The 27,163-nt window shown below is 49.8% G+C and overlaps 1 non-coding gene across 1 annotated transcript; it reads right to left on the bottom strand.

Moving 5' to 3' along the window:
• Positions 1-8,512: 8,512 nt before the first annotated feature.
• Positions 8,513-8,594, bottom strand: TRNAS-AGA (transfer RNA serine (anticodon AGA)). The gene has a single exon. It is a non-coding gene; the product is annotated as a tRNA-Ser (tRNA).
• Positions 8,595-27,163: the final 18,569 nt, after the last annotated feature.

The following is a 27,163-nucleotide window of genomic DNA, read 5'->3' on the forward strand; positions in this document are numbered from 1 at the left end:
GCAAAAACTAAAAAAAATCTGTGTATCGCTCTGGGTTCATCCCTGGATGGGGTTGTATGGGAATGTTGCAGACAGTGTAAAGTTTGCAGTAGTAGTGTCCACGTACCCATTTATCAAATTCCCATGCAGGTTTTGTCCAGCGATACAAATGGAATCAAACTGGGAACAGCACACGGCCAGAGACGCAGGGGCTTCCGTTTCAGCCGGGTTTACCCGGGTCAGCCATCCGAGAGAAAAAAAAATCTGGGCTCAGCACACCACATCCATGCTATGGCCGTGGCGGCTACTAGTCACATGCCTATTCCAATATAGAAGCAACCCGGAAAATATTTGGTGAGAATTTAAGCCCCGGGTGGATGTGAATGTAGGGCATGAGGACTCAAGGGTCGAGTGGGCATTTCAACAGCCTCGTATCAGCAGTGTCGGCTCTGGCCCGTGGAGAAAGCATTACTCATGTTCCTGTACGGGATCCCCACACACCTTCCGATTCATGCCGCTGATTTCCTATTATAAGAGCCTTTGTAGCGATGAGAGGAAGTGACCCATCATTATCCATGATTTCCTGCTGTGATACATGGATAAGAAATGTGGACACTGACGAAAGAAATGTAACAAACGCTGAAAAGTGTGCTAAAAAGCCCACTCAGCTGTTAGCTTCTTTTTTTAGAAGCGACCTGGCCACATGATGGCTCAATTTATAGCAGCCAAATCATCTTAATAATGGGCTTTGGAGGCCATCTAGCAATGGATAGATCATGGTTGGTGGTATTTGTGTTTTAGCTCGAGCTTACGTTTCAGATCTAAGGAGTAAAATGTGTGGAAAATAAATCATGGAAATGGATCTGCCCATAGCCACCCCCTCCTCCTCGACCTCCATATCAAGTCGGTTGAGATGATTTTTGATGTAAATGAAAATGCCCACTGGCCACCCTCCGGGGAAGCACGCCAATCGCAACACGGGGAATACGATGCCGTGGTGCCAGTGGGTAAGGGGCATGGTGCTCGGGGCTTGATACAATTACCAGTACACCCACTACGCATTTATCTCCGGTCAGTAAGCCTTTGCCAAGCCCATGTGTCCTCGCAGTGAACCTAGCTTGGCACAGAGCCATGGAAACGTCAGCACCACCTAGTGATGAATGTCAGCTTATGGCGCTGCGCTTGGCTGTGATGTGTGTGTGTGTGCGAGCTAAAATCCACGTCTCCTTGTGAGTCTGTACGTGCCCTGTGTGCGCGTCCATCTCTTATCTGCGCTGTCCACACCTGCGCGTGTGTTTGCACGCGTGCATGACTCTGCATGTTCGTGTGTGGGTGGGTGGGGGGTGTATTATTGTGCATACTTGTGTTTTTGTGTGGGTTTGTTGTTGTTGTCACAGTCCATATGGGTATACGTGTGTGCTCGCGCGTGTATTATCTTCTCTGACCTGGTGTGGTGTGTCAACATCGGCGATGGGGAGACAAAGGCAATCAGGGCATATTGCTGGCCACACCAAGCCCCCTTGTTCACCGTGCAGGCTTTTAAAGAGTTGCTTACGAACAGCTCTTGCCCCAACAGTCACTTGACGGCTGTAGGGCAGACTGCTGTCCTCTGTTGCCGTCAGGAGCAGCAACTGCGTGAATATCATCGTTGTTGGCAACTTCATCATTGCCCGCTGATCACCGGGAAATCTCAGATAATGGAAATAATTGTAGTGCCCATCCACAATGGCTTCCGGAGTCTACTCTTATTAGAGAAAATGTGTGGATGTTCTGAGGAAAGTAACATCTGCCGTGTACTTGTGATTGGCTCTTCCTATCCGTGATGTTGAACTGGATAATTGATTAACGGACAATTGGGTTGCGGAGAAGAGTGCTGCCATGACAACAACTACCACAACCACCAACCACACCACTACTTTTACTACCACCATCCGAAACCACCGCCCCCAACATCACAATGTGACCCCCATGATGTGTACTCAACATCAGAGGGTCACATCTCACAAGTTTCTCAACAGGGGGTATAGGTCGTGAGATTATGGCAGGAAAGATTAGTTGGAGAGATGCCTGGAGTTTCTCCCAGAGCTGCCTACGTATCTGGAGTGGGAAGTTAACGTTTGTAAATCAAGTGTCTGAGAAATGATGAATGAATAGATGGAATTTTGTATGGCCCTGTATTTATAACAAAAAAAAATTGTATCTTAACTTTGCACATTAGGGCACATAGACATTCTAATATGTGCCATCTATCCTTCTATGCATAGGTGCTGGCCGCGGATAACAGAAGTCACAATACCTTGCTGATTGAACCGCAATCACCTTACTAATCTCGTCAAGGAACATAAATCATCACGCGAACTGCGGTCATCCTCGCAGGGGCTTTTGTCTGCTAGCCATCAAACAAAGACGGTCACCGCATCGCGCGCTTGCAGATGCACTTCTGCGGCCGTCTGGAACGCTCTTCCGATATTAGCAAGCCACTGCAGCTGCGCGCTTTTACATCATCTAGATTGTCAACTCATTTCTTCAGAAGCGCTTTTTGTGTTTAGTTTGTTGTCCTTCCCACGCACCTCCGATTAGCACGGTCGGCTACGTACGGTGGGAAATAAGTTCAACATACGTATATATACACATCGGGTCTCGCACAAGAAAAGCTCCGCTGCTTGAAATTTGTTGCGAGTGGGGAGGTGGCTTCAGCCCCCAACCCCCCAACCCCCACATTACCCACCCACAACGCAATTCGCCATTGGCTCGGCGTGTGCGTAAACGCAGAGCGGCATTGGGTGCTCGCAGATGGACGGACGAGGCACGTGCAGCTGAGGCCAGATTTGGAGGAATGTTAAGTGGAACGTGCAGGACGTGCGGTGGACGTGCACGGGGGCACGGGCTCCAGTTGCGGGGGGGGGAACATTTATCAGTGAACGATCCAACAGCGCCGCCACTCTTCCCCCCCTCCCCGTGATCACACGACCTTGTCACGGGACATTGAGCAGCGGAGGTTTCGAGGCCCCCTCGGAACATTAGGGTGCCTGATGTCCCCTTTGAGGTGCAAGCGGCTTGTTTCCATGTCGCTCGCTTGCTGCTGCTGCTGCTGCTGCTTGCTGCTTCTGTGTCCAGTCAATAGAAACCTGGGTCTTCTCCTCGAGCCAAGGATACAACGAGCGGCTTCTACGACTACTGCTACTCCTGTACTTGATTTGCAAAGGGGTCACTCGCAACAGTCCGTGCTTCCGAGGCCAATAAGCCCTGTCTCACGCTCACGACACGCCAGTTTAAATGATTGGGCAATATTTCTTGAAATTCCCATGACCCGGGTCCAGTCTCACCCGTAGTTCGATGGCTGATGATTCCCCACAAAGTGGTGGTCCTTATTATATAGACCCTGGAATGATAACCGAGTCGACGCCTTTACCTTATGTGGCTTTGTATTCACCAGTGTTGCTTTCCTGGATTAATAGGTGAATTTTTTTTATTAGCTTGGCATCTGCAGCATTCATCAACAAATGAGCCAAACTATGGCATATGCCATTAAAAAAAAATGTTCACGTTAAAATTGCTTCTGCAACTGAATTTGGTTACATTCCAGTTCCGCAAATAAAAAATATCGGTTCGGGAGTCACGCGACGAACATTATTTTCCGTGGCGGGGCTGGAGAAGTGCTGCTCCCTGGCTCTGCTACGTAGACCAGAGGTCACTTGGAGGAGATCTCAGCAGATGTAGTTCTGTGATATCCACTTGTATGGTTCATTCTCTAACAAAGTGGTTATTAACCTTTACTGCAGCCTTGCACCCCTTGGGTTCTCAATCGTAAAAAAATGCAAAATGTCAATTAATACAGAGGGGTTTGATGAATATAAGCAGTTGTACCTTACGTGGCCGTCCTTAATTTGTGTAAACAATGCTGGCATGTCTTGCAACCCCAGAAAGGGCATCTCACCCTCCAAAGGGGTGCGTGCACCCCAGGTTAAGAAGAATTACTCTGCTCTAACACGGAGGGTATACCACTGCTTGTTTCCATGCCAGCGACATATGGGAACAATTTCGAAACTGGGAGGGCAAATAATTACGGGGGAGAGTGTGCGTGAAGACTCTTGGAGGAGGCAGAATATCTATATTGCCCTAACCACTTGCCTCATACAACAGTTGGGCAGGCAGCTGCCCTTGCCTCAAAGGTTCCCAGGCCCATGTGATATGTCAGGAAGTTCTAAATGGCGTGCCTCTTCGTGCGTGCTTTGTATGACTGACTTCATACCACCCCCACGCACCCTCTCGTGTCACGTGACAGTAATTGATGTCAACTTATGTTGAATTGAGGAGGTTTATAATGAACACGCTGGCATGGAATAAGCCTGGCATCGACAAGGCTGCACTGCAGAGAGATGGTTTTATGTTTGTTTGTTTGTTTTTAGAACGGGAATGACATTTCCACACAAGGAGGAATTTAACCGCAATGACTTTCACCCTAAATATTGCTGGGGTGGTTTTGTTTTGTCTTCTCACAATGGAAAAGCACCGAGGATAATTATATCCCGGTGGTTGTTATCAGCGTCTAAGCAAAGTGAAGTACAGGGTGGCCTGAAAAGTTATTGCCGAGAAGATAACAATAACACTGAATGTGTGTCTGTCTTGGTGAATTAACTTTAGGGCTACACCTTTACTTTAAACGGTGTTGCTTTTTTTTTAACCAAAATTTGTGACCGAAAATATTTCGAAACATTCATTTTATTTTCAGTCAACAATAACCGAGCGGAAAAATAAAATAATCAAGCACGACGATTGGCTATGACTGCCGCCCAACCAAAGACCAAATCAGCACTGATTATGCCGACACGAAATGAACGAGCCTGAATGAAGAAGTGGAGTATGGTAATTTAGTGACGTTATTAGAGACTGCAACGCACCGAAGAAGACCAAAACATGGAAATTGGCCATATATGGTATATGCAATATACATATTTACTGAGCTCAATTTGATTGGCCAGCCCGATAATATTGGGTGGTTGGGGGCAGGGTGGAATTGCCCACCCCCTCACACACCAACGTTTGGTGACTGCCCAGTAATCACGAATCGTTAGCTCAATGGTGGCATGCGGTTCGAACCGCTGGCCCAACGTTGACACAACGTTGGGTGTTGACTCGGTAAAGAGGACAAAATGTTTGACCGCTTCGGTGAAATAGACAAAGCCAAAGGCTGAAATCCACAGACTAAGCGTTGACTAAAACTGCCTCGGCTGTCGACCTGGCCAAGGCCACGACCGACACAATCAGTGGCGACGACATTGACACTGCTTCTGAATTCACTTTGGAAGCCCCCCCTACCGTGAGCGGACCACCCTTCGTCGAATATTTCCCACGCGTCCGTCTGACACGAGCAGCACACATGTGAAGGCGTGGCGACGAGTAAAAGTTGTTCGGTGTTTGTGACTCTGGTCTGATGTGTGACTGCACGGTGTTCGTTAACTTGAGATCAAAATCAAAATGTGATGTTTTCTCTTCTTGTCACCGTTGTCCCAAGTCGTTGCATCCTGCACATGGGTCCAAGACCTCGACTTTGCTGACTCATTGACCCCACATCAGCGGCTTTTGGCTAGTCGTCGAACTAATAGCGGTCACTGCATCGCGCGATTTCAGATGCGCCTCTGCTGCCTTCTGGAACGCCCTTACATGTGATATCAGGATGCCACTGGAGCGATGGCACTTTTAAATAATCTTTATTGAAAATTCATTAATTTAAAACTGATAATTTTTGTGTGTTTAGTTTGTTGTCCTTGCACAGCACCCTCCGATTAGCACGGTTGGCTACGTGCGGTGCGAAAGAAGTTTAACATACACGTACATACAACAGCCCTGGCCAAAAGACAGCCAGCCACCTCCACGCTTTCGGAACCATGCGGCTGGCAGCGGAATGCGGCAAACTGATGACCACTTCGACGCAGCAACCCGCGTCGCTCGCACGTAGAGAACAACAACAACAAAAAACATGACCAAGTCACCCGGCTTATCGTAAATAAGGTACTCGCTTTTATTCATGGTACAGTACAGGACAAAGTCGACACACATGGACGATATGCGCCACGGGGCTTCTGGAGACGGGGGTTACACGTGCAGCGGCAAATTCCAACTCCCAATTCACGCTTGGTTACACACGTCGCGTTACAGCTCCGCGCATCGCACGCACGCACGTTGAACTTCCTTCGCACCGTACGTAGCCAACGGTGCCAATCGCCAATGAGCACGTCGCCTTGTCTGGCTTCCGTGCGGTGTCCGTATGCCTCGGACTGAGGACGGTTCGGGCTGCGGATTCGGTAGTGGACCGACAATTGTTGACCGAGAATGTTCATAAGTCGGGAATTAACGTGGCTGTGGGAGTAGCCGTCCCAACAAGTGCGCTGGTGATAGACAGCCGTGGAGTTCACTCTGCAAGGGAACAGAAACAACTGAGCGAGTGCTGTTGACCTTTAGCAAGGGCGATCCCAGTGTATGGATTTTCGTTGACCTTGCTGCTGCATATATATATCGTCATGATTCCTGTTTTTTTTTTTTAAAGTGAATTGTCCAAAATTGGATCGTGGTGCAATGCATCGTTGGTTTGCATCCCATGATTATTTTTGGAACCTTGTGCCTCTTGCGCAGGCCTAGAGTTTACGCGTGCCTTGCGTCGATTTACAAATGTGCGTGACCGTGTGGGTAGCACGTGCGCGTGTGTGCGCGCGTACCCGTTGCGCGCGCGTGTATACACACGTCCGCCTGTGTGTGTGTGGGTAGCACGTGCGTGTGGGTAACACGTGTGGGTACAGGTCCATGTGTGTGTGCGCGTGTGTGTGTGTGTGGGGATAGGTAGTGTAGCGGTTAGTGCGCTGCGCATCGAACTTGGCGACCCGGGTTCGATTCCCGTTCACGGCCAACACCGGTGACGATTATCTGAACTGGTCCCGGGCTTCCCCTAGGTCGACTCAGCCTCAAATGAGTACCTGGTGCGATGTGTAAACATCGTCACTAGGGGAGACAAATGCGGCCGCGCGTGGTGTTGGCCTTCATAGGTGCTCGCTAACAGCACTTGCCCCTACAGTCTGTTACAGGCTAAATGGGAGATATTTTTTGTGTGTGTGGGTAACCCGTGCGTGTGTTCGCGTGCGTGTTGGAGCGCGCGTCGTTCAAAAAGGAGCCCCCCCTCCTCCTCCTCCGTTGGCGCGGGTGACGGACCCCGTCACTCGGGGCCCTTGTCGCGGTAGTTCTTGATGTTGGCCATGATGTAGGACGAGGGGATCAGCATGGTCGCGAAGAGCGTGATGAGCGCGATCGCCTGCTCCTGTAGGGGGTTTAGGGTTGATTTTGCAGACCGTGGGATGGGGGAGTCGATGGAGACGGGGGGTGGTGGGGGGATAGATATTGGGGGGGGGGGGGGGGGGGACAGGAGGAGGAGGGAGGCAAATACAAAGGAGCGGTTAAGTTTCCGTTGGAATTTAATTCTGCGGGGGGGGGGGGGGGTACATTCCCACCGAGGAGACGGAACGATGATATCAGCTCACGAGCATGACGTTAATATTGTTGTTGTTGTTGCTGCTGTAGTAGCAGCAGCGTGGTGCGATTTGTTGTACGAGATGGAGACGGGTTAAAGAGGGCCTTCATCCAGCGGTGCGGAGACCGTGGATTGTGATCGGCAATATCGGCAATTCCAAGTTGGATTGGCTCTCCAACACACCGGTGTGCTGTACTGGTGACGAACTGGCCGCGTTCTGTTTCCGTGACAAACCTTACTAGTTGGCGGGTGGTGGCCGGTTTTAACGATACATTTATATATTTACGCGATCTAACCCAAAAAAAAGCTTTATCATGGACGATATTGTTCGCGAAAGCCTGCTACTTGTTAAATCAATAGCGGCAACCACTGGGCGCCACCCTTCCACCCCGCTCCCAGTAGCAGCGGGTTCACGTAAATCGGTGCCAGAGTTCAATTGGAAATCGGCCGCGTCGCTCGTGTGGAACGGTGACGCAGCGATGGGCGCACTGCGCTACGAACCCGGCGACCTGAATTCGCTTCTCAGAGGGGGGGGCGGGGGGGGGGCTGCCAACGACGGTGGTGAGCGATATGTGAACTCTGTGAGCAGTGTGGTGGAGTTTGGTCGAACCACCTCCGTGACCAACATCACGGTGTGGGGAGGCTTTCACCCAGCGGTGGATTGGTGAAGGACTGGGCATTGTTAATTCAAGGCTCATAATTAGCAAGAATGTTTAGGGCAGCATTAAACTTACTCCGCTAGAGAGCATCTTGGCTTTCACCTCTATTTGCTATCAGAAGATTAATCCCTGAACCGGATGTGCCCTGACATTGACGCAATAGTCCCACGCGATATAACATGATCGGTCTCGTTGAGCTCACGATAATGTAATGTCGAGCCCTTTGTTTGTTCACTGCTGGATGAAGGACTCCTGACATCGTGGAGGGTTCATAGAGCAGTCTGCGAACCACTGCATCACCATTTCCCCCACGTTAAATGAGTACATATTCACGCACAAAAAAGAAACACAGACGCGTAGTCGGCAGGATTCGAACCTGCGCGGGGAGACCCCAATGGATTTCTAGTCCATCGCCTTAACCGCTCGGCCACGACTACCCGGGTGCACGTTTGGGTGCTGCAACTTCGCGCATCACACTCATTTAGAAACATTGAGGGCCATAATCTTGCAGGTTTTTTTATATATATATATATAAAAATTAATCTACAGCTTATTGTCAATCCACTTCTGCACGAATGCCTCCCCCACACCATTTCGGCCGCGGTGGTTGTTTGACCGTTCTTTACCAAACTGGTTAGTGTGGACTGGATGAAGGTGGAGAGAGCCCATAACCGTTTGAGATATCAAACTGTTATGGGCTCATCACTGCCCAAATCATCAGGTCTTCTTCGATGTGCCACATTCTTTTCTAACGTCTACGTTGGTCACTCATTGGGTCCAGCTGGCGGTGCAGTAAATCCGGGCGATACACCCGCCACCCCTGTCCACTTATCATTGCACACGCGTGTGTAACGCCGTCGATCGGCAGGTTCAACGTACGGCGGGGTAAAGTGTGCGTAACTCGCACATGTTCCAGCCGAGGCTTCAGGCCAGCGTGCTTCGAGGAGGCCGAAATACAATCTTCGATGGACATTTTCGGAGTTGCCTCTACTGGAGGCCCTGCCGCCAGCAGACGCGTGAACACAACAATCGCAGGGCTGCGGCCATCCTAACGAGTATCCACGGGGTTACGATCTCCAGGCGTCTTGGCTGGCCCGAGTAAAACAAAACCCCGTCTCGGGGTCTAACGAGCGACAGCTTTGGTTTTAATTGCCCCAACGGAAAAAAAGAAAGAAAAAAAACCACATGTGGACCGAACGTTTCTGTTTACTGACCTTGAGCAAGATTAATGTATGTACTCAGCTATGCGCGCGCGCGTGTTTGTGTGTTCATGCAGTATGCATACCACCTCGGGGCAGCTGTAAATGCCGGACTGTGTGGAGGGGTCGGCCCGCTAATGAGTAACCCGCTCTTTTATGCATGCTCACCTTGGCGAAGCTGCCCCAGCGGGCAGAGGCTGAGAAAGCGAGCTCGCCAAATCTATTCTAAGAGTTGGGTCTCGAACTCGCACCCATATCAAAAAAAGAGGTTCCTTGCCGATAAACATCTGGCGGTTTACCAGCACCTCCGATTAGCACGGGGGGCTACGTACGGTGCGAAAGAAGTTCGACGTACATACATGCAAGCAAGCTGTAGAGACCCTGAGTGTCGAAATCGGTCAAGAGTTGACTTGTGTTGAACCAATGATGCTGAAACATGTACTCCCATAAGGCGTTGTGGCCGATACAATATGTACGTGGAGGGACAGGTATGGGAATGAGGCGGATTGGGCTGCTCATGTCCACGAATACGTTGCATTTGGCGGAGCGGAGATGAAATCAGCTCGTGTGCAGGTGCTCCTGGGTCCTTACATCGCAAGATGGTGAGAGGTGGTGACGGCTTGGGGAGAGACAATCATCTAACAGTAGATAGTTCATGGCTCGTGATATTGTCTAAAACGTGGACATCTTTTTAGACGTATGGATTTTTAATTGAGTAGGGCATCAATTCACGCATGTACACATTGTGGGCTCGTGTTAAGGTCTCGGGCTGCCTAGCCTCCAGTATAACTTATGAGTTAGGGCTAACTATGAGTAGGGTTGAGGTTAATCTAAGCCAGAGAGTAAATTCTCCGATTACAGCGAGGTCTCGGACTCAGCTTCAGGCTAGAATAAGCATGATGGTTGCGCTCAAAGTCAAAGCTTATATCAAGATTAAGGTTAGAGGTTGCTAACAATATTGAAAAGCTACAAGTTCCACTTGTAATTATTTGTTATGGAGCATCGTGGATAGGTAAACAAATGAACATCAATCAAATCGTATTTTCGCAATATTATGATCAGTCCATGAGCTTCACCGGACCAATATTATCCAACAGCATTTGTTCAAACAAGCGTGGTCTCATTAGCAAAATCAGGCTCGTTAAACACATACCGATTGGCTGCCAGATGTTGTTGGCACGATCGCTGTGTCCCAAAGAGCCAACACAAAAGCAACGATGGATAAATTACGAAATAAATAAAAACGCATTCCGCGTTGTTATGGAGCATTAGGGATAATGATGTTTTAAGTGGCTCTGGTTACAGCTATGGCTTTGATTGTAGCAGGATTTGGATTAGTGCCCAGGATTATGGGCTCTAGTGTTACAACTAATGCACAGTTCGTGTTTGGGTGAGAATATTTGACGGTGCGACTTTGCATCCCGGTAAAAAATCCCACCGTCCACATTTTTGAAAGCCACCGCACTTCTGGGAGACACAACGGGACACGCGGTGAGCCGGCGGTCCCTTGTGCCACATGAGACCCGCCCACTTTTACATAGCCCCGCCCACTCAACCACTCGCCCCGCTCATTCAGGGAGTGGATTGGCTCTCCATGACGCAGGCCCCACCGACTGCTTGTAGGCCCACCGCTGGGAAGCTCCACCCACTGTCCCGGTAGCTCCACCCACTGCTCAGGTAGCCCCGCCCTCTGACCGTATCATGAATGGAGCGCGAGGCCAGAGCATTTCAAAGTGGGGACAAAATCTCGAATTTTACTTTTTTTTTACTTTTCTGAAACCGCCAGGACTGTCCCGGCCCAACCGTGACATTTGGCAGCTTTACTCTGTGACCATCAGCTTGAGGTCTCTTACGTGTTGTGACAGCATTAGAGGAACGTCAGCGAAATGCATTAATTTGGTCAAGAGCTGTGGGCGTGTGGGATATGTCACAAGCCACATTTTCCAAGTCTCTCTGGATTTTGCCTAAACTCGGCTTGAGCAAGATCAAAGCTTTGCTCTGGCGCATGCCGCTCACCCTACTTGGTACGGTCAAAATTCCGCTCAACCGGTTCTCGTATTAATAGCCAGTCGGGCTTGACCGATGACGCATCGATTGATTAATTAATATTCTCCATTCTTAAGGCTGTGCGAAACGCAATACGTATATTGAATTGTGCGTGAGCGGATCGATTATCAAGGAGCGAACAAAACTGCACAAACGAAACAAAAAGCATACAAACGGGACGGCATATAATCGAGACAATTCATCGAATCGCAGTGTTCGCGCTTAATCTGCATGCCTCCCTGAGTGAATGATGGATTCATTTACACGCGCCTACCGCCGCGTACATTGTGAGCCTTTTAATAATTGTCGATACACGTCGATGGAATCGTTACACTCTTGATGCCCTGCTGCAGGCAAAAGATGCGGAGTCCACGGTTTCGGCAGCAGAACAGGGCACGAGTGCGGACCCACACGCTTTCAGATGCGCTTCTGCGGCCGTCTGGAACGCTCTTCCTTCCGACATTAAGAAGCCACTGGAGCTGTGCGCTTTTAAATCATCGGGATTGAAAACTAGTTTCTTGATAAACTGCTTTTTGTGTGAAGTGTGTTGTCCCCCCCCCCCCCACACCTCCGATTAGCGCGGTTGGCCACGTACGGTGCGAAGGAAGTTGATATTACTGAATTGGAATTGGGCTGCCACTCAATGAGGCCCCCGGTGGTTCATTGGATTTGCTTGCTCCTTTGCATATCGCTTCGCTCAACTCGTAATTGTTGGTTAAAAAAACAATACAGTATACATTCTATACTGTATTCAGTACATGAATTAGCAGCAAAAGGAGATACTAATCTCGAGAGGATATCTACCACGAAGATGGAACAATTAAAACCGCTCATCTGCATGAGCTAAATGTATGCATCGCTTGACCATGATGCATGGTGGTCAGCCCATCCAAGCCCTATCCAGGCTCAAACTTGCTTCGCTTCCGAAATTTGATGTGATCCGGCTTATGCCGGTTGCTTTTATCGTCGGCGGTGCAGGTGCACGCAAGAGAATACAGGTGAGTGCAGGAGCCTGCAGGTACACACAGCTTCGAAGGTGCAAGATAATGCGGCTCGGTGCAGGTGCAAGGCAGGTGAACGCCGGTTTACTGCAGGTGTGATCAGGTGAGTGCGGGTGAACTTAGATGGATCGAGCGCAACGCAAGTGGGTACCTGGGTGCGGCAGGTGTTCGGCTGCAAACACCGAGAAGCACAGGCCAAGAATATGGCGCGGATACGGGTGAACGCAGGTGTCGGCCGATGAACGCGGCGGGTTAACCGCGGTCACGTACACGTGCGTGTACGTGACTGCAGTCGTGTACTTTTGTGCAGGTGCCGTGCGTGCGTGTGAGTGGATATGCTGATAATGGTCAACTTGTAACGCCCAACACTCGTAGAGAGAGAGAGAGAACGACTCCGAGGCGCACGGAACCACAGACAAGCGGGAAGTAGCAGCCACGCGATGAGCGGGCGCCAACAATTACCCAAGTTCTGCGGTCCTCTATATATTGAGCTGTTATCAAACAATCGACGCGCGTTTTACACGTGGGAGGAAAACTCCGGAGAAAACCCACGCGTGCGAGGGGGGAAACACTCGATCCCATACGGACGATACCAGTGGAGTCCACATTCTTGCTGTATACAGCCTTCTCTTGGCGAGCCAAGAGCATTGACACCTTGACGCCCACGGGAAGTGAATTTCGAAACAGACGCGCGATCCACCGATCCTCGCCTCCCCAGTGCTGGATTACAGGCGCGCGTAAGCCACCACCCGCCCGGCTATTAACCGTGCGCGTCCGCGTGCAAGTACGTGCGCGCGAGTGCATATTATCACGTGCAGCGCAGGTACGTGGGGTTACGACGATTGCCCGCGTACGAGCGCGCGTGCACGATTAAACTGCACGCACGTGCACGTGGAAGCAGCTAGGCGCGCGATGGCGGATAGCTGCGCGCAACGGGCGCGCGAGGGTGGGCGCGTACAATGTGCGTAAAAGACGACTCGATATTCGCAGGTGCGTGCAAGTGCAGTGCAGATGTGCCCTTATGCGTGATGGCGTATCGCTGCACGTAGGCGCGTGCAGGTGTGCGTGATGGTGGATCGCTGCACGTATGTGCGTGCAGGTGTGCGTGATGGTGAATCGCTGCACCTATGTGCGTGCAGGTGTGCGTGATGGCGAATCGCTGCACGTAGGCGCGTGCAGGTGTGCGTGATGGTGAATCGCTGCACGTAGGCGCGTGCGGGTGTGCGTGATGGTGAATCGCTGCACGTAGGCGCGTGCGGGTGTGCGTGATGGTGAATCGCTGCACGTATGTGCGTGCGGGGTGCGTGATGGTGAATCGCTGCACGTATGTGCGTGCAGGTGTGCGTGATGGTGAATCGCTGCGCGTAGGCGCGTGCAACTGTGCGTGATGGTGAATCGCTGCACATAGGCGCGTGCGGGTGTGCGTGATGGTGGATCGCTGCACGTAGGCGCGTGCAGGTGTGCGTGATGGTGAATCGCTGCACGTATGTGCGTGCAGGTGTGCGTGCGTGTGTCTCCACGTGTGCGCACTCACGCCTGCGGGAATGCTGCCACCCTGGGCGCCGCCGCCGCTCGCGTGCGCGCACGAGCGGCGCGCCACCAGCGCCACCTGCGCCGCCCGCACGCCGGACCTCTGAGCCAACAGTTGCCACCACATCGTCTTCTCTGGTCTCTTCCTTCTCCTCCTGCTCGTCAGCCCAGGGTGCAGTCACCGGGACTTTGGGGAGATACAATTATTTCACGCCCTCTCTGTCGTGAGCCGGAGCCACCACGGGGGAGGCACTCGCGGACAACCCGGGGTGGGGTGATGTGATGATGCGAAGGAGTTGGAGCTGCTGAGAGGGTGGTTGGCGAGATGTGATGTTGATGATGGAGGGTGGGTGGGTGGTGAAGGTTTGCGTGGTGGTGTTTGGTGGTGGTGTGCAAAGGGAGGGTCGAAGCGTGTATTCCGCCCACCCATCCGATTGGCTGGGAGTTTATTCAAATATTGGATTTTTTAAGGAACCCGCCATTGCAGCACGTAGGAAGAAGACCACGCGAGATATTTATAACTTTGGGGGGCGGGGGGGGTCTGAGGGGCGGGGGGTGGAGGGGTGTTTGATCAGCCGCCCTGAATGGTCATTGTTATATTGTTAAAATGTGAGGAGCCGCGCCCACGACACTGTGTGTTTGACAGGGTGTGTGCGCATTTAGGTGTGTGTGCATGGGTTGGTGTGTATGTGTGTGCAGGAGTTGGTGTGTGTGTGTGCAGGGGTTGGTGTGTGTGTGCATGGGTTGGTGTGTGTGTGTGCAGGGGTTGGTGTGTGTGTGTAGGGGTTGGTGTGCGTGTGTGTAGGGGTTGGTGTGTGTGTGTAGGGGTTGGTGTGTGTGTGCATGGGTTGGTGTGTGTGTGTGCAGGGGTTGGTGTGTGTGTGTGTAGGGGTTGGTGTGTGTGTGTGCAGGGGTTGGTGTATGTGTGTGCAGGGGTTGGTGTGTGTGTGTAGGGGTTGGTGTGTGTGCATGGGTTGGTGTGTGTGTGTGCAGGGGTTGGTGTGTGTGTGTGTGCAGGGGTTGGTGTGCGTGTGTGCAGGGGTTGGTGTATGTGTGTGTAGGGGTTGGTGTGTGTGTGTCTTGGGGCGGACCGCGCTACAAACCCGGCGATCCGAGTTCGATTCCCGCTCACGGCCAACACCAGTGACGATTATCTGAACCGGTCACGGGCCTCCCCTAGGTTGACTCAGCCTCAAATTAGTACCTGATGCGATGTGTAAACATCGCCACGAGGGAGACAAAGGCGGCCGGGCGTGGTGTTGGTCACCCACCCCCTCGTGTGGCATGCCGGCCTTCATAGGTGCTACTCGCTAACCGCACTTGCCCCTACAGTCTGTTACAGGCTACACGGGGGATAATCGTATTTGTCCGTGTACGTGTATGTTCAGGTCAAGGTGCGTGTGTGTGCAGGTTTCATGTTGAGGGGTGTGTGTGTGTAGAGGTCAAGGTGCATGTGTGGTGGACCGGTGGGGAGCGGTGGCGCAGTGGTTAGCGCACCGCGCCACCACTTGTTGAACTCGACTCCCGGCCACGGTTAACATCGGCGGGCAGTGATATCTGAATCGGTCATGGGCCTCCCCTAGGTTGACTCGGCCCAAAATTAGTACCTTGTCACCCACCCACTCGTGCGCCGTGCCGAACGTAATAGGTGTTCGCAAACTACCGAATCCTGTCCCGTGAGCTTCAGCCACATTCCTCCTCCTCGTTTCGAAGTGCACCTAGCCTGGCACAAGAGCCGTGGCTGACGTTACCCCGTTTCCACTTAACAAATATTGTAAAATAAAAAACAACTCTTGCCAACATGTCCCCGATATTCATTTCAGCCTCACGATAGATTGTGCGTCACCGCGAAAGAATGAGGAACTTGGTCATGCTTAGTTAGGGCCGTAGGCAAACATCGGCGGCGTTGGGGAGACAAAGGCGGCCGGGTACGCGCGCGTGTGCGTTGCTGAGCTGAACTGCTCCCAGGTCCCGCACACCTCTGAGCGCGCTGCCGCTCGCAATAGGGGCTCGCTGACCGTAGAGTCTTGCCAATATCCCTCCCCCACTAACAATGTTAAGCTCCGAGGTGTTGCGGTGTTTGTGTCTTAAACGTGGCGCTACATCACCCACGGACGTGCCGTCGTGTTATTGGGCAAGAGCAGCAAGGCGGTCACCACGTGGCAACAGATGGACCGATAACGCTGCTGTGTTATTGTTTACAGGCGGACTTTATCATGACCGTAGATGACCCCCCACCCACACACGCTTCCCACCACCCTCCCCTACTCCCCACCCTTATCCCACCCCCACCCTCATCCATCCCCCCACACCCACCACTATCCCCCCACCCACCCCTATCCCACCCCCACCCACCCCTACCCACACACTCCCCTATCCCACCCCCACCCACCCCTACCCACACACTCCCCTATCCCACCCCCACCCTCATCCATCCCCCCACACCCACCACTATCCCCCCACCCACCCCTATCCCACTCCCACCCACCCCTACCCCCCCATCCCCCCACACCCACCCCTACCCCCCCACCCACACACTCCCCTATCCCACCCCCACCCACCCCTATCCCCCACCCACCCTTACCCCCCCACCCTCTTCCTCGACCCCCCTATCACCCCTCCCCTATCCACCCACACCCACCCCTATGCCCCCACCCACCTCCTCCTCTATCCACCCCCACCCACCCCTATCCCCCACCCACCCCTGCCCCCACCCTCTTCCTCCACCCACCCCTACCCCCACCCTCTTCCTCCACCCCCCTATCACCCCTCCCCTACACTTTAACCCCCCCCCCCACCACCGCGAGACGAGGCACGTGACTCGTGTGTACGTGCAGAGCGTGGGCGGTGTGAGCCGCCCGGTATGTGCAGGTTAATAATAATAGTGAATAATAACTATTATTACTAATAACAATGTGTATTATTAGTAACTACTCTTATTATTAGTAACCACTCTGGGATATGAAAGATACTTCTACGCGTGCTGTTTAACGTTGAGCCGGCACTTTAGTAGAACGTCATGCAAGTGAAGTTAAGTTGACAAGTTTCGTTCGAAGTTGTCACCTCCTCTGCTGCACGCACGTGTGTAGCGCCGTCGATTAGCGCGGTTGGCCACGTACGGCGCGAAAGAAGTTTTTTTTATTTTCCGGGCGCGTGTTTGTCCCGTAAGTGTCGCCGTGATAAGCCGCGCAGAAGGAACGAGGACCTTGTTGAGTGCTGCGTGGGTCAACATTGGGTAGGCAGTCACGCCCAGGCCATCCCTTCGTAAAGCCACCCGAGGACAATCACTCCACTCGCCCATCACTTCTCGCGAGCCGTCCGTCAAAGGATTGCATCACTCAAAACCAAGGCCGTAATTATAATATATATTGCTATTAAAATAGATTTTTGTTGATATGGTTGTGGTTATGGCAGTACTTTATTGATCCCTAATCTCTACCATTACATACAATGCAGAAAAGGTAATAAAGAAAAACAGAGCAATGTAATACAATCCACTATTAGACATTATTGTAAAAAATAAATAAAAAATCCATCTCATGTGTTAGTGAATTTTAAAATGTTAGGCAGGAAATCAGTTTTCAAATTTAGATTTTTATTTTTTCCGGGGGGAGACTCCCCAGACCCCCTGGAAGATTTGGTCCCCCCCCCAATGTTGACTCCATAGCTACGGCCTTGCTCTAAACCACGCTTGCGCCGCGCGAGAGACACGCGCATCACGTGAAACGGTAGCGACATCCTGCCGTGCCGTTCAGCTCCATGGACACTTCCCTTCCTTCACCAGAGATCCCGGCACAAGATGCTGCTGCTGCTGCTGCTGTCGCCACAACATCTAGACACAGGCCCCCAGTGTAGCCTTAAACAGACTGCTGGGGCAAGTGCTGTTCGCGAGCACCCGTTCAATTGCCAACACGGCACACGAGGTACTCATTTGAGGCTGAGCCGGTCTAGGGGAAGGACAAGTTCAGATAATCGTCACCGAGCCGGAATGGGTCGTCACGGTGCGCTAACCACTGCGCCACCGCTCCCACGACACGCCATCCTATTCATCAACCTATTTGAATTCCCCAGGCTGCAAAGACTTTGAAGCGATTCCTTACGATTATCTTGACCGAAAAGTGTAGGCTAACATTGAATCACCCACCTATAGATTTAATTTAAATTTAAAATAGTATTTACAATTTTCCAGGATGTCACGTGCATCTCCGTTGGGTCGTTGGTTTAAATCCACATTCCTGTGCCAAGGGCCAGTTTGTTGACAGACAACCGCTGCTGATATCTCTTTTATCGACCCTGGCAGCATGATGGGTTGCGTCAAGTACTTTTAAAGGATAGCGTCACTTGGTCAGATGTTGTTTCCTATGCCACCATCATCATTATGATTAAAAAAACATTGTAAAAATGTGCCGATTGAATACCAGCTGATTATTTACAACGAACACTTTGAATCACAAAGGTACTTGTGTACAGTACAAGTACTTTGCGATGTAAAGTAGTGACTACAGTGAGCTCTGAGCTTGTACTCCCATAACAAACCGAGTGCCATATTCTTGGTTCTTTCGGTAAAGTCACGTAGAAGGGAAATAATAAAATAATATAAATATAAAACAATAAAAATTCTCACGACGTTTCGACTGCAACACAAGCAATCATCATCCGGTGTGAAATCCACAGCAAGAAAATTTGAAAAAAAGGAGTGACTTTACCGATAGAACCAAGAATATGAATCCCTGCAGTCACGAAAGCTTTAAATCAAAATTTAGACTGAGTGCCCTTATAAGTTGCGTTGCTAAGTGATACGATGCCAGCTGCTGCGATATTTTGGTTGGGCAAATGCCAGCACCCCTACAGGTCCGCATTGCGCGTACCTACACAATAAAGTACTGTCCTACAATTATTATTCGTAACGAATAGTTGTCGGCCCTTCGTTACTCCACTGCAATCTAAAATCAGGCCTTCTCTGTACGGCTGGGGATTGTTTGACCTTATCTCATCACGCGGGCAAACGTGGGCATTGTAAAGGGGAAGGGATGCTTAGGACATGTTTATATTTCACTGCGGCAAATTACACTTACTCCTGATCCCTTCTGGTTCTCGACTGGTTAAACGGAAGAACCAAAAAAACACTTGATCACTCACCAATTGTGTGAGCAGCCGTGGTCGGAAATCGACCTCGTGTGGTCGGGTTCACAGCGCGGTGGGTACCAACTTCCGCGCCGCTCTAAGCACGGTGCCGGAATGCCGTGTGGCAATACAAAACTCCGTAACAATAGCGGGAAGGGCAGTGGGGGAAGGAGGTCGTAAACGTTATGGAAAATGTGGAATGGCGGGGTGGGGGGGAGATTGGTGGGATGTTGAGTGATAGCTGAGAAGAAGATGGCTTTTGTGTCACAATGAGTGATGCACCCAGTACGGTAACGAGCGCCGTGATGACGCCTCGGTCACTTAGGTGGTGAACGGCGGCCGTTGTTGCTGGTGTTGTTCAACGCACAAAGTCTATGTAGGTTGAACTTCTTTCGCGAGTCAAAATTTACAATTGTAACTGGTGTGGCTTTACTCTCCAACACACAAACCGGTGTGCTGCTGTACTCGTAACGAATTGGCACTTTTTTGTTGACGTGACCAACCTTAAATTTCGATTTAAAGTTTTCGTGATTGCAGGGATTCATCTTCTTGGTTCTTTCGGTAAAGTCACGTAGAAGGGAAATAATAAAATAATGAACCTAAAACTAAAACATAATAAAATACAATAGTATTTTATTATGTTTAAAATACAATAGTATTTTGTTATATCTTAATTATGGAGCTTTCGTGACTGCAGGAATTATTCTTTGGTTCTTTCGGTTAAGTCACGTCTAAAGATAAAATAATAAATTAAAATAAAGCATATTACGACGTTTCGATTGCAACACAAGCAATCATCATCAGGCAAAAAAAAGAAATAGCAACAAAAATCTAACTAGAAAACTATAGACAGACATACAAGCAGACAGACATCACAAGGACACACAGAGAGAGGACACATATCGGCACAAAGAGAGGGGTCGTTTCAGTGACGGTCCCTTAAATATAGAGAGGGGGGCAGGGACGGAGAGAGGGAGGGGGCAGAGAAAATTAGCATATTATTTGTATTTTGTTATGTTAATTTTTTTTATTTTTTTATTTCCCTTCTACGTGACTTTACCGAAAGAACCAAGAAGGTGACCAACCTTACGAATTGACCGTGTCGGGTGGTGGGCGGGTTTAACGACACACATTTATATTTACGCGATCTAACCACCCCCCCCCCAAAAAAAACCCATCTATTGTGCGTGTGTTCTCTCATCCACGTGTTAATCTTTCAGTCTCTCAGTGTTCTTCCAAGCAAGCGCCTCTCTCATATTCTTTGCGCACATTTCACCTCGTGCTCTACTCTGCATGCGGGCTGTGTGTGTGTAACAGAGCAGTGGTTCTTAACCCTTGACTGCAGCCTTGCACCCCTTGGATTCTCAATCGTTTAACAATGTTACGTGAATACAGAGGGTTTTATGAAACAAAGTAGGTTGTACTGACGTGCCCGTGCCTAATTTGTGCTTTAGATTATTGACCTTCTTGAAAAAATCTGGCCACGTCTCGCACCCCCCTCCCCCCCCTAGAAAGGGCATCTCGCACCCCCAGGGAGTGCGTGCAGCCCAGGTTAAGCCGAACCACTGGTGTAGAGCATACGTGTGTCTTAGTATAGCGCAAGGCTGTAGCCATGGAGTTAACATTGGGGGGGGCAAATCTTCCAGGGGGTCTGGGGGTCCCCCCCCCAAAAAAAAAAAATTTTGAAAATGAATTTCCAACCATTTCCTGTCTAAAATATTTTAAAATTCACTAACATGGGATGGGTGTTTATTTATTTATAGAACTAATGTCTAATAGTGTATTGTATTACATTGCTCTGTTTTTACCTTTTTTGTTTCATTTTATGTAATGGCAGAGATTAGGGATTTATAAAGTACAACCATAACCACTATCATATAAATAGAAATCTATTTTATAGCAATATATACAATGAAACAAGAAAAGGTAAAAACAGAGCAATGTAATACAATACACTATTAGACATTAGTTCTATAAATAAATAAATAAACGTCCATCCCATGTTATAATTACGGCCTTGATATAACGTACTGTACCTTCAGGTGTGTGTGTGTGTCATGCATTGCTTTGTATGTACAGTATGTTGAACTTCTTTCGCACCGTACGTAGTAGCCGACTGCACGCGGCTGCACCACGGAATACTTTGCGAGGAGCCCGGCATCGCCCACGGTTATCAGGTCGTGAACACGAGGCGCAAGGAAACGCGGTCAACACCGGGCTAGACCACACGTTGATGCGGTGCGAAGTGGCAAGCTGGTTGTTGGGTTAGCACACTTATTAGGGGCCGTCCATAAATGACGTCACGCAATTTTGCACCACTCCCCCCCTTCGTCACACGGCGTCACAAAAAGTCAGACCCCCAAATATGACGTCACAAGGCTTTGCCCCCCCCCCCCCCCAAAATAAAACATGCTTCAAATCGCTTTAAACTATTGTCATTGTAGTGCGTATTTAATGTGGCGCTGCACTCTGATGTTGTAGGAGAAAACATTTATTAAAAAGTATATTTAATTAAGTAGAACGTGTTGTCTATATTTATTTAAAGTTGCGCATTTTGATGTGACGTCACATTTCTCAAACCCCCCCGCCCCCCTCGTCACAAATGTCTGACCCCCCCCCCCCATCCTAGTTGCGTGACGTCATTTATGGACGGCCTCTTAGCTGACCAGCGAGTAGTGCTAGCCCTCTCTCTCACCCAGTGCCCCCCCCCCCATTCCCGGAGTTACATCACAGCCCTATCGGACTCCTGCCTGGATGTTCGCGATCGTGTTGGAGAAGCTCTCCGTTGTGTTTTTGTTGTTGTTTGTGCCGCATGTTCCTATACAGCACGTGGAGCTTAGCGTGTGGACATTATTCCGGATAGCACGGTTGGCAACGTATGGTGCGAAAGAAGTTCAAGATGCATGCATACATACATTAACACGCACGTCGGCGAGCCTCTTGTATCATTTTTGTTCTTGGCATTGCAGTGCAAATGCTCGCGGTGCCCGCTATCACGAGCACCTGCCACATCTGTGCGCTCGGCTCGTGTCCATATCGTTGCGTTGCGTGCACGTGGCCACGTGCGTCTGCTGCGTGGTGGGTAGCACGTTGACTCCGTTGCCAATGACAACACACGCATTGGCACGGAGCGTTAAAAGCGCACGGCCACCGTTTTTTTTTTGCTTGCGTTGGTGATGCCAAACTCGGGGAGCTTGCGCAAGTAAGTGTGAACGTAAGGACGTAACGAGTAATCGACTATTAATGTCGATTCGTACGACTCACGATGACAATTGTGTGTGTTTGTGTTAAATTTGGTGTCTTGAAATCCGTGCAAATTCAATGCGCGTGGTAGGCTCGCATGACATTTAGAATAACGGAGCGAGGTACAAACGGGATGGTCATAACGAGACGCAAATAATCAATTATTCTATCGAAATCGTGGTTGTAAATTTCGACCAATATTTGGTGTCAGGACCCAGATTTAGTCTGCAACCGATTGGTTGAGGGGGAGGTACTCGTGAAGGCGCACGCCATTTCAGAACCACAAACTCTCCACCGTGTTCCTCCCACCCTCTCCAGTAACTCGTACTCTGCCTTTTCTGCATCAACTATTTTTGTCCATTGGTCTAAATATCAACAAATCATGTTGTTGTTCTTCTTAGAGGTCCATCGGCTTCCATTAACTTCTCCCTTTTCGCTCAGTCCCTCCAGGAATGACCAAAAAGCCACATTTCCTAACCGCAGACGCATTCCTCCACAGCGAGGGGGAAGCACGCGGCCGTCGCTTCTGTGCGTTCAATTAGCCCTGCGATTCGAGTTGAACCGTGACATTAAGTCTCCCGAGAGGAGGCAGCAAAAGGGAAGCAGCCCTTCTCGACGGAGACGGCTCGCGAGAAAAGAGATTCACGATGGTTTATTTACAACATTCATGCCCGGTTGGCGCTGCGGTTACAACGTGATGCTCACAATCGTAGACGCTCCAAGCGTGGTGGTGTTTCATTCAGACGCTGTCTCCCCGACAGACCTGCTCTTCACCTGAGGACGGCTGCTTGCGTTGTGGCCGAAACGTCGTGAGAATTATTTTATTATGTTTTATTTTTATTATTTTATTACTTCTCTTCTACGTGACTTTACCGAAAGAACCAAGAAAATGAATCCCTGTAGTCACGAAAGCTTTAGAACGAAATTTAAATCGTAAGATTGTGATTTCAATCCCCCGGTGAGCGATCAACACAACCCATCATTCCCGAGGTTGATATAAATGAGAACCACGTTGTAGGTTTTTTTTTGTTGCGATTGTGCTGAACAGCTGTCCGATGCTGTTCCGGGTTGTGCCGCGCGTGTTGTTGAGCACGATGTCTGACGTTGTTGGTTGGTGTCTACAGCTCTCTCTTTCTCTCTGCAGATGTATCTTACTAGAGTGCAACTAACCGTAGACAACACCAAGTTGATTTTGTTTAACTAGGCGAGAACTCAAGAGACCAGGATGAGTTTCATTTGCGAGCGTGAGCTGAGACATTCGTCTGCCAGTAGAGGGCAGTGATTCCTGTGTTTAATCCTTATTGAGTCATTTGGCAAGTTGGGTGCCTGGCGTTGGCATCATTGGCCTACTCTTGCCAATGATGCCAGGGGGTCTTTAACGTCCATTGTGAAGCAGATGTGACGCATATTCATACGGATATTACACCCACAGTAATAATAATAATCACTGTCTATGTTTGTTGAAATTCTTTCGCGCCGTACGTAGCCAACCGTTGATAATCGGGAGGTGCGGGGGAAGGACAACAAACTAAACACAACAACAAGCAGTTCTAAAGAAATTACTTTTCAATCTATATTATTTTAAACTCCAGTGGCTTCCTGATATCGGAAGGAAGATGCGTTCCAGACGGCTGTAGAAGCGCAGCTGACAGCGCGCGATGCAGTGACCGTCTTTGTTCGATGGCTTAGCAGCCAAAAGCCGCCGCTGCGAGGATGACCGGAGTTCACGTGATGGTTTATGCTCCTTGACGAGATCAGCGAGGTGATTGTGGTTCACTTGTGGCGAGCACTTTGTGCTACACGTACCAAGGCTGCGAACCCAGCGACCTGCGTTACCTTCCCGGTCACAGCCAACACTGGTGGTTGGGTGATACCTGAACTTCTCCCAGGTGTACATTTCACGCAACCTGGAATGATCAGCGTATCGTCAAACAACCTCTCTTGACCGTCAGGGCGTGGGCAGGCTTTCACCCAGAAGTGGCTTAGCAAAGGGCTATGCACATCATGGTTTAATGTTTAACTCGGAGCCTCTGGTGCGGGCGGTTCTCTGCGTTCTGGAAGGGGCCATTGCGAGTCACGTGCACAGGACTGCCCAGCCACTTCCTCTCCTGGACATCTGTGAAAAAGAGCTTCATGGCTCATCGGATTCCTCCAGTGTAAATACAGATTCTGAAGCCCCTGTTCTTGGTGTCACTGTGCTGCGTGGCTTTCCGATGGTCGAATTTTATCGCTCCACGTGGCCGGGAACCTCAACGTGAACTACATATTCAGTGCTGGTGCCATGATGCCGAACGACAGCAGCACGCGGCACAAGCAGAAAGACCACACTACGGAGCCATTAGAGCAAGAGAGATGTAACCGCCAAAAAGCCTTGCGAAGCATATTATATGACGTCCCACCAGTGTCGGATGAAGCGAGTGCGCGGCCTGTAGCCAATGTTATAAAGGGGCCCTAAATAAAAATAAAAACACATAAATATTAAAAACACACATGTTTTTACTTGCATCGTAAAGTAATTGTATTTTTCATTTGCTATACAGCCAAATAATACGACAAATCGCTAACCTTAAACGCCCAGTCGTTCGTAATAGTGGAAGGCAGTATAGTACTATAGTAATAGAGCAAGTGCAGAATCAATGAAACGGAATTGATAGCTTGAAGGCATTTAGCGCGATGCCCTTGAAAGTGCGGGGCCCGTAGCATATGTAGCTACTTTTGCTACTACGAAAATATAATCCGGCACTGCGTCCAACTCTCTAGCTACTTCTGTCTCCCACGCCATTCGCCCAACCCACATTGGTACACGTTCGTGCGTTGAGCAACGTTTGTCAATTACGAGAAAGAAAAAAACGCGTCACAACAGAAGACATTGTGCAGGCCGGAAACCCATACGTTTCAAACAATGCACACAAACTCGTGCAACAAGCAAGCACACAGGACAGCCCTTTCACCATAACGCAAAACACCATCAGTTCCTGAAGAAGTGCATTGTGGTTCTCTCGTCTTGGGTCACCATTAGAATACGTTTGAGCAAACGTGACGGACTGACAGGCAGCAGTGATCGACAACTGTGATCCGGTTTTGTTACTATTAGGACTCATCAGTACACTGGGCCGTATTATCGAATGTGCACAGTAGGCACTGTGCCTAGTGCCTCCGAACAACTAAAGGGCCTACGGAAAATAAATTTGACCATGTTTTTTTGTTTGTATGATAACAAAACATGTAACCAAGACACCTTCTTAAATAAATATATTCATGTTTCAATGAACGGTAAGCTTGTAAAGCTGCGTCATCCGATGTGATAATCATAGTAAAAGATAGCTGCAGATATTTGCGCTTACAATATTTTTAGGCTTACCTTGTGTTTTTTCAATAATTTCAAATTAAATATGTTCATCTGCGGCACACAGCGGCGCTCCCATCGAATGAGAGCACAGACTAAATAATGAACGTATCAGCAGTAACGACATCTGTCCAGCGGCTGGACGAAGTGTCGCGTGAAACAAGCGGCGGTAGTAACACGGGGCAGCATCAGTACCAACTGTAAAACGTTATCACTGAAGGCCTACGAAACACAAGTGGCTAGGGCCCAACAAGAAGCTTAGTCCGGCCCTGTCAGTACAGCACAGTTCACCAGTTCCCACTGGTGCAAAGCCTGCCTCTGGGAAGCATCTATTTTGTCCATAGATGTGGAGTCCCCGCTTCCACGCCACGTGTAGCTTGGCCAACGTCGATGCATTAGCCCGTGGACTAGGCAGCTTTGCACACGTTTAAGTCCCGTCGGTCGGCTTTGTATTGTTTTCATGCTCTATGCCTCGGGCTATTTTGTTGAACGGCAGTAACCCTGAAGGAAGCGTGCGTGGCCACACGCACGAACACGACGCTGGCCGACTCCAAGAAGAAATGAACCGCATTCCTTTTTAATCTTGATTTAAAGCTTTCGTGACTGCAGGAATCCATACTAAATGTTATTTTATTTCTACCTACGTGACTTTACCGAAAGAACCAAAGAGTACGCATTCCTTTTTTTTATACACACCACCGGTTCTTGCAGTCGACCCAAGTATGCACCCGTATGAGAATATTTTGGTACTGGCAAAGGAGGTCCTATGATATATGCACCCGTAGGTAGGTGCGTATTTCACTCTTGAGGCAAAGGAGGATAGGTGGTGTACCTTGATGTGCCAGTGAGTCAACCGCCTGCCTTACCATGAACTTCACACATTTGCAATTCCAGCCGTGGTCAAATAACAAAACAACCACGAACTACCAGGCCGGTAACCCAGCTCCGTCTCGGATGAGAGTGAAAACGAAAAGCTTTGGTCAAACAAAGCCAAAGGAGAGACATGGCATAACACGTGCAACGCTCTAGTGTACGGGCCAATGTCGAACGTTTACCAATGTGGATTGCGTGTGCCAGTAAAAGTAGTGGTGCTGTAGAGTACCGCTAAGGAGAGTGAATTTGAGTGGCCCAAAGAGTAGATTTTGGTGGTTTAGGGTCCACGCTTTGCACTCCATAAGCCCCCACTCTGATAACTATCCGCATGGCACGGAGAGACCCATCATCTATCCAACTGTGGATTGGCAAACATATTTACAATAAAGTAATTAATATTATTGTTTGGAAGTAGTTGCAACGCGCAACCTTATTAGAATTTCCACAAGATGTCCTCTCCCTTCTGCCCCTCCACTAGCACCAACTACCCCTGCTTCAATTCCAAATGCTCAAACAGTTTTCAGCCGTCGGCAGCACCCTTGGGCTCCCCCCCCCCCCCCCCCATCGTTTGCTCCGTTGTGGTGGTGGTGGGGGAGCAGAAGCATCGCGTGACCTCACGCACGCATCAGATAACGCGCGGCTTG

This window comes from Lethenteron reissneri, chromosome 26, assembly GCF_015708825.2.
Source record: "Lethenteron reissneri isolate LAM-NWPU_2019-01 chromosome 26, ASM1570882v1, whole genome shotgun sequence".
NCBI classification, from domain to species: Eukaryota; Metazoa; Chordata; class Hyperoartia; order Petromyzontiformes; family Petromyzontidae; genus Lethenteron; species Lethenteron reissneri.